Genomic DNA, 8,912 nt, shown 5'->3' with positions numbered 1-8,912 from the left:
TTCCTATTGTACCTGATGCCAATGAACCTAAAACAGAAGTTAACATTGAAAAAAAATCGTTCATCAATGACGCAACACATACAGTACCATAAATGTGCTAATAGGTTTGGTGTAATGTTCAGGTTTATCTTATCAGCTTACCTTCTTAAGACAGAAGTCATTGACATTTAGCATTCAAACAGATTATCGTAAAAAAATGTCGGATATTTGATTTGCACTTCAATCACAATCTATTGAAATTTGCAGAAATATCAGACGTCTGAAAAACTGACAATTTAGTCTTTGAAATGTTTTCACCTACACAAATCAGCTAGTTTTTTTATGATATAGATAAACATTGTACATTATATGACTCTCATGAATTAAAATCTGGTATTACATTTTCTTCCTGAAGCTATTTTTATAGCTAAATGTGGTAAATATAATTAGAAATAGGAGGAAAACATTTTTTGTAAAAGTAGCTTTTTGTTCTAAAATGGGTTAACCTAAAACAGGCGTTTGACGACACTGCAAAATGTATTTTCGAAGTCTTATTTTCCCCAAGTAGTTTAAACTAATTTACAAATGTTTTTAACAGACAACCTTACAGGCCAACCGCATACATGTATAGCTGTCTTATTTTCAATTGAATTTTACAAAGCTATCTATTCTGTATCATAAACATGATATAACTCTTATTCATTAACAAACTTTGAAACACTTCAAGGAAGTTTTATACAATAATTCACCAAATTACATGAGCGTCTGTGATTTTCAGCCGATGACAATTCGGGCAAATATAACGCAATGGGGTATACAAATGTAAGGCAGTTCTCACATTAAGGCAATTTTATGGAGCAATGTGATTAATAATTGGAAAGTTTCCTATAGGAATGGATATTTATTTTCATAGTACACTCTAGTTATTTTTAAGCATACTTCTTACAATTACTGTGTTATCTTTGCAATCTTTTAAAAGCTGGTGTATCGTAATTTAAGTTTTCTGCCCAATTTGAAGATTATCGTATAATTAAGACATAGGTCTCAATCAATTTAAATAGTTCAAGCATTTATTTTATAACGATGCTCTTATGCGCTTAACTATACACAATTCGAGTAATAAAAAAACATTCATAGATGACTGAAATTCAATCTTAAAAATGTACTTGAGAATTTAAATATCAGGAAATTGCAATATTCATATTTGTAGACTGATGACTTGTAAATTAAAGATGAAGTACGAATAATTATTAATCATGATCTATAATCGCTGTAATGTGCTGGCTTAGTACTCAAACTAACAAAACTAAAATTCCATATCTGAAAGATTTTATTTTCTTAATGCTTTCATTATAAAACATCATACTATTTATGTATGTCAGACATTATGTGATTTTTTTTGCAGGCATTTTACATTTATTTGGTAAGAAAAATTCTGCAGATCATGGGTAAATTTACTTTCAGAAGGCACAAAGAAATTCTTATTACCAAATATTCGGTCTAATTTAAAGTCATAAAATGTATGAGTTATAGTTACATTTCATTTAGATTTTTTTTTCGATTCTGGTCCTTTCCCCACAATCTTACTTCCTAGATGAATGTCGTAACAATAAAAATGACAAATTGTTTTTAACGGAAACAAATTGTTAACAAAATTGTAAATTTTAAACAATATATATTCAATTTAAACTAAATCTTGTCTGGAAACGGAAACCAATACGTCATGGGATTTTAAAAAAATGTATCTTTTGTCTAAGGGTCTGATTTTATTTGTCTCTTAACCATTTTAAAGTGACATTATCCCCAAAATCAAAAATGTAATTAATCGACCCTGGAAGGACGTTCAAAACGATATTATTGTTCCTTATATCTGTCATTTTTCAATTTGGATGGTTCCAGGCTATGTTGTATGTTGTTTAAATTTGTCTTCTGACGTTTCATCTGTGATATGCAGGCTTTTATCATCAGATCCTCTTTCAAAAAGTAACTTTATTTAGTTTCGCCCATTGTTTTCTCGTTTAGTGCTCACGCACTCTTAAATTTACTTGGGGACAACACGTCGCTTTCCATGGAATAGCACAAACATGTCACATTGAAGATTCCATAAAAACCGCTGTATGAACACATCTGCGTATGTTTCTCAATTCAAAATTTCACCATTTTTCATGTTTAAATGTTTAATTCTGCTTAATGTTCTGTCTGATATATCCATGATAGAGTTAGGCAATTAAGACTAAACCACACTCATAAAGTATAATATAAGAACAACCCTTCTGTTTTAAAGGAATTGTTTAAGGTTTGTCGAGAAACCAATCTCAGATCTAGTAATTTTAATTTTGTTTTGCCACAAAATGATTCAAAATATATGTTGCAAACACGTTATTTTTTTACAAAAGACTGGAATTCTTTACCAGACATTATTAGAAGTCATTCAAAAATTATCCAAACATTTTAAACGAAAGCTAACCTTTTGTTAAATAATGTAAATGACAAAAAATTGAATAATATGTTTATATATTGCTAAATTAATTTGTAATTTATGTAATAATGTTGTACATGTTGATTTTTTATTTGACAATTTATTAGTTTATACGAATTTATTTTAGATTGATTCTGTACAATGCAGGGTATTTATTTGTCTCATCATATTAATTTGTCTCATCATCATATGTCTCTTAATTTAATAACAATGTTGGCAAAACTATTTCATTTAAGTTCATGATAATTAATTTATTATTTTATAATGTATTGCGATACTACTACAGTAATTGGAGCCCACTTGAAATAAGCATTTAAGCTTCATGGTCAATCCAAGGGTAACATATAACACATTACTGTATTTTATAATTATGTTGTGTTGCATATTTGTGCGTTTTACATGTATATGTCAAATAGTATGTTTATAATACATCGATACGATACCGGTTACATGCAAGTATGCGCTATGACAACTTTACGTGTGTGCATGACAGAACCACTAGAAAGTCTTCAAGTTGTCTTTGTTCTATATCTTGAAACGTTGTTTAAGTTATCCACATTTAATTTGGAACCTGAATTGATTATAAAAACAACATGCCACTAAAAGGACATTTTTTTGCTATATCGTATCTTACATATTTTGACTCTACTTCACCACTTGCCATTAAATCTGGCAACTTTGGTGGATTTCTTTTTTGTGCGTTACAGACAGCAATAGAACTGCACTTATACAAATCACATTATGAGCACCGTCTCAAAAGTTTTATGGACTTTATATTACCAAATGCCATTAACAAATGTTATATCACTTAGTAATATGTAAACAAAAAGGAATTTGACAGACGAAAGACCCTTTCAACTGTCCAACATATAGAACCATATGTGCTGAAGAAAATAAATCTAGAGAAAATTCCGAGAATAAATTTACATGCTTAAAAGTATTGTATAATATTTTCTATCCATTGCAAGAAGAAACAAAACAATGGCATTTTGGTCTGAAATTACACTTAACATTATATAAATCCTAATGAGACAGGTAGTTGGAAAATCATATTTCTAAATTCAGGTATGTAGAAAATCAGATATTATAATTATGTTTAAAGTCGTAATTATTTGAAGAAGATTCTACATTGTATGTGCTTGATTGGACAATGCCCCTAAGACAATGGTTGATATAACACCAATATATGTAAATGACTGAACAACATTAGGTAGCTCATTATTTTTATATACTTCTACATTTTTGTCAGTTTTCAGATTTAAAATCCATAGCAACTCTTTTACTTGCATTTAACACAACACTTTGTCATCTGTACAAGGAATAAACTAATAAAACTGTATGGGATGTAAACAATTATGTAAAAGCAACTAATGAAAATGAATCAGCGAAATCTTTTTGTTATAATATATTTACCTTAATTAAACATTGATAATTATCTACGCATGACATGAGGTGATTTCTTGTGAAATAAAATCTGAAACAAGTGGAATTAAGAAAGTTTAATATTTTACAAAAATTAATATAGAATTCAGTGTACTGGGATTAGACTTCTGTGACTTGGAAATATTTTAATTTCATGTGTCTATTAGACATAAATAATTTTCAGACAGTTAGGAATTTTGATAAATGTGGCCAAGTTGTAAATGTTGATTCTATTTTCGGAAATATTGAGAGACTTGTGAAAACATAAAATTCTCTCGTAAATATTACAGGAGCTAGCTATTTAGGTTTTTTATGAAATGTATATTGAGGTTTCTTATATTCCCTGAAATAATTCAAGGAACGAGAAAGGTAACTTGAAATCTTCCTTAAAACAACATACACAATTTCAGAATGAAGCACTCTGTGCATACAAATTAAAAAAACTGAAGTACATATTCTGTAGCTGATGAAAACAAACTTAAACATTAACGTTGTTGACTCATAACGCAAGGTATATGGAACCAAGAATGTTTAGTGTAATTTTCAGTCTTATAAACTTACCTTTTAATGACAGTCACTGACATTGACGCTTCAAATTGTTTGTTTAATATAGAAATATGAGATAAGATATTTGTTTTGCAATATACACACAATCTATTGTAGAAGACATATCAGATGTCTGTGAAACTGAAATAATTTATTCATGGGAATATGTTTTTAACTAAACCAATCAGATTTACTAAGATATAGATAACCAATGTCCATTATTTGAATCCAATCAATTCTAATTTGTTATATCTTCTTCTTTCTAAAGCTTATATTTATCTAAATATATAATCCAAAATATCGAAATATGCAGCATTGGTAAAGATAATTAGAGATAGAGAAAACTGCAGCAGCAGATACTGATAAAGTTTGAAAATATAACTCTTAGCTTTTTGTTCTAAAATGGGTTAACCTAAAACAGACTAACGAAGACCCTGTTGCAGTTTATGTTTTACCCATATACTAAAACATGTAAAAAGAGAGCCTTAATAGCGAAAAACATTTAAACTGTATATACTGCTTTATAATACTTATACATTTAACCACCAATTTACTCAATAATGTTAATTTTCGGCACAGTATGTGCGTCTGTTATTTTCAGCCGTTGACATTTCGGGCACGTACAACACAGTGATGTATGCAAATGTAAGACAGTTCAGTTTTCACATTAAAGGACTTTTTCTTAAACAAATGAAACAGATAAAACTAGAAAGTTCAGTATAGGAGTGAATATTTATATTCTTGGTACACTATACGTTCTAGAATTTATTCTAATGCATAAGCCGTACATTCACTTCGTTATAAGCAACCCTTTTGCAGTTTAAAGTAATACAAATGGTTTAAGCTATTCAAATATTGCAAGTAGTTATTTAAGGATGATTTTTAACAGAATTGTAAATTATAATTACGTTCATTCAATTTTAAGTAAAATTAGGCTGGAGAAAACAAAATCCAATACACCATATGACATTGTAAATAACTTTAATGTTTTTGAAGGTTTGATTTGAATTGGCTATTAACCATTTTGTAGTGACATTATTCTCATTCATGATTGTACAATGTGGGAGTAAACAAGTAAAAGGAAAATAATTTTACTTTCTTTAATAATTGTTTTCGATTTAATATTCTGCTCTGCAAAAGTAAGCAATAACTCAAGACATCCAAGGAAATTTCTATAAATACTCTTTCTAATACATCAGTGAAGATTACGCTGTAAAAATGACCCAATCTGTTATTTTTAGGCGGCTTTTCATCTTTTATCCTAAACATTTGTAAATATCAGTAACCAATAAAAAAAGTCAACTAGGTAATTCAGCTCAAATTGAGAAAATGTCAATTTAAATATGCGAAATGACTTTGGAGATAACATACAACTAGGGTATCAATCTTATCTACAAAAATGTAATGCCACATGAATGTGTGTAATATGTTATGGAATCTGTTTCCCCTTCTTTCAATCGACAACATTATGATAGACATTATCTCTTTGACAGATTACGGTCATTAATAGAACTCCACTTTAACAAACCAGACTTTTATCTTATTCAAATAACAATCTACACATTCTTTAAAATAATATATGCTTGATATTTGCATATGTCTCATAAATTCAAGCACTTTATCTCCATTTCATTTTCTTCAGCACACCTGACACTATTTGTTTAACAATAGAAAGGAATTTCACCTGTCAAAATCCTTTTTGTTTATAGATTATAAAGTTAATAAGATATAACCACCTGATGTTAAAATAAAGACACCTATATATATGTAATTTAGAATATGACTTTCCAGTGTGTGTAAGGGGTACGAGGAAAAATGAGTCATTAAAGATAGAATAATTCTCTTGTGTATAAGTACATCAGTTACGTTGTTATAAATTATCGTCATGCAATCAAGACCTACACTCTAGTCTGTTATCACAATTTCATTCCTAAAATAAATGGGTTCAAATTTTAATATTAACATGTACCTCTCGCAAACAATCAATTTTAATGCTTAACCTAAAGTCCTGTGTTTTCCAATGTCACGGAAAATTGATGATAGATATAGTAAATATAACCAATTCGAAAAATAAAAAGAATTTATCCAATCATATAATCACATGCTGTATTGATTCTTGAACATCAAAACATGGGCGATATGCAACACCTTTTTTCATTATTTCATTACGTCGTATTACCCTTTAAAATGAACAGCAGATAAAGAGCTATCTCTTTAATTGATATGTTCGCATCTTGGTAAACACCACTGCCCCCTTTTTTACTAAATGACTGAAAACAATACTTGCCACTGAAACTCGATATGAAACTCGATATATAGCAGCTTTATGTATTTGGAGCCTAAATAATCACTTTGATTTTAGGACTCTCTCTTTCTTGTAAAATTTATCCCCTGACCAGTTAGAAACGAAAGCTACGAATTTGTGTACTTCTTCCAAAGATTGCCATTAGTTCGTTGAACTCAACATTATAAATAATTGAAATCTTTGAACGAAACAATCATATTGCAACCGCTTTAGATATTCCGAAACATTTCTGCTTATTATGATATCTTAGTCACTTAATCATTATAAGTATATCTACGGAAATCGGAAGAAGTGCATAAAATTGACTGGTCAGATAAAAGTTTATTTAGTTTTTTATAAGTACCAGTTCATTTTGGTTAAGTGGAAATACACACTAAATCACATGGAAAGCATAAAAATGAACGTTCCAGTAAACATGTAAACACGACTTTTAAAGAAAGGATATTATGAAATTTGAATATCTTATCATCAGTAAAATACTTCTATATATTCGATAACTTTTCATCTTATGCCAACCAAATGTTAATTGAATTAAAAATAAAAGTAGCACACACTATCGTTTACTTAACATTGCATATACATAGTATACATGTATTAGTAGTAGTATAGACCAATGTACGTACATGTTATTCCTTTCCATTCTTATCTTATCTAACTTGCTTGTTCTCTATACAAAATTGTATTATATTAAGGTTAATGAACTCTTTCAGACGATGAAGATTAGATATATAATCAGAGTTATGGACATTAATCTACTGCTTAGTTACTGGAGACAAATCTTCGATAGTATAGTGATGAGTATCCCCGCCTGTCACGCGGGAGATCGGAGTTCAATTCCCCGTCGGGAGGAATTTTTTTTTAGATTTCTTTCATTTTTTTCTGAATCTACTTAGATAAAAATTATAATAAATATTTTGTACAACTATAGGTTCAGAAATCAACCACATACTCTGATAGCGCATATCAAAATTAAACGCTGTTTTCACTATCATAATTATGTATCTCAGAGAAAACAATTAATAATACTTGTTCTGCTTCTATATATGTTTGTTCTAGTACAAAGTTCTGTGTTAATTCTGGAAATCAATTACAAGAAAAAATGAATTTTAACTAAACATGTATTTGGAAAAAAAAATCAAACACTGAAACTTGAAATATAATAACTACAGATATTTAAGAGTTTAAATATATTCTTTAATTTTCAAAACCCACACACATTTCTGCTTATTATTTAAGCCACAAAATGATTTTCACAAAATATTTGTAATATTGTGGAAGCCTGCAAATTTTTTTCAAAACATTACTGGTTCAACATGCATTTGATTATAGAAATTCGATGTATACTAAGAAAGTATGTTATGACAAAATGAGAAAATACTATCGGAGAACTTTTGCCATACGTCATGTAAAAAAGTAGATATATTTCAGTACATCAGGTGAATTTGTTTATAAGGGACACAATATATCTATTGATGTGTGTAAAATATAATACTGAATTACCGTAGAATTGAAATGTATCAAAATTAACTACTATGTAAAACTGTATTAAGTTCAACAAGGAGGTGAAAGACGAGTTATTATGATTATCATTATCATAATGGTCATACGTAATCCTCGATAGTATAGTGGTGAGTATCCCCGCCTGTCACGCGGGAGACCGGGGTTCAATTCCCCGTCGGGGAGGTTGTTTTTTTTAGAAAGTTATTGTTGTTTTTTTAAGAAAGTTATTGCAAACATTGTCTTTATCACATAATGTACTCATCACCAAAGACAAAAATAATGACTTTTTTGTAGTACTATAGATGTAGTACAGATGTTAGTAATCGCAGTTCAAAATTAAATAACACATTCTATAAATCTGTAAAAAACAATCTAAATGAATATTTTATAGAACTACAGAAAACCTTTATTTTCCACCTATCATTTAAGGATATATTACATCAATTTGTTTTAGTTTTAAGAACTGATTCTAGGCAGACAGGGATAATAATACTGTGTTTATTCCTTCCGTCAAGGAAAGATCGAAAAGTTTTTGTAAGCTTACGTTTTACGTTTTAGGTAAAACGGATGAATGAGTTATTGAGTGGACATTATTTTACAAATAAAACAAAATAGTTACAATATTTTACCACCTATAGCTTTCATACATCTGTAGATTGCTGTTCATTTAATTATCACCAA

The 8,912-nt window shown here is 29.1% G+C and overlaps 1 non-coding gene across 1 annotated transcript; it reads left to right on the top strand.

Moving 5' to 3' along the window:
* The first annotated feature begins 8,342 nt into the window (after positions 1-8,342).
* Positions 8,343-8,414, top strand: Trnad-guc (transfer RNA aspartic acid (anticodon GUC)). Its single transcript has one exon. It is a non-coding gene; the product is annotated as a tRNA-Asp (tRNA).
* Positions 8,415-8,912: the final 498 nt, after the last annotated feature.

Source organism: Ruditapes philippinarum, unplaced genomic scaffold (genome assembly GCF_026571515.1).
Source record: "Ruditapes philippinarum isolate M1 unplaced genomic scaffold, ASM2657151v2 ctg2172_1_1_1_1, whole genome shotgun sequence".
Lineage (NCBI taxonomy): Eukaryota > Metazoa > Mollusca > Bivalvia > Venerida > Veneridae > Ruditapes > Ruditapes philippinarum.
This window is presented reverse-complemented; position numbering and strand designations above follow the sequence as displayed.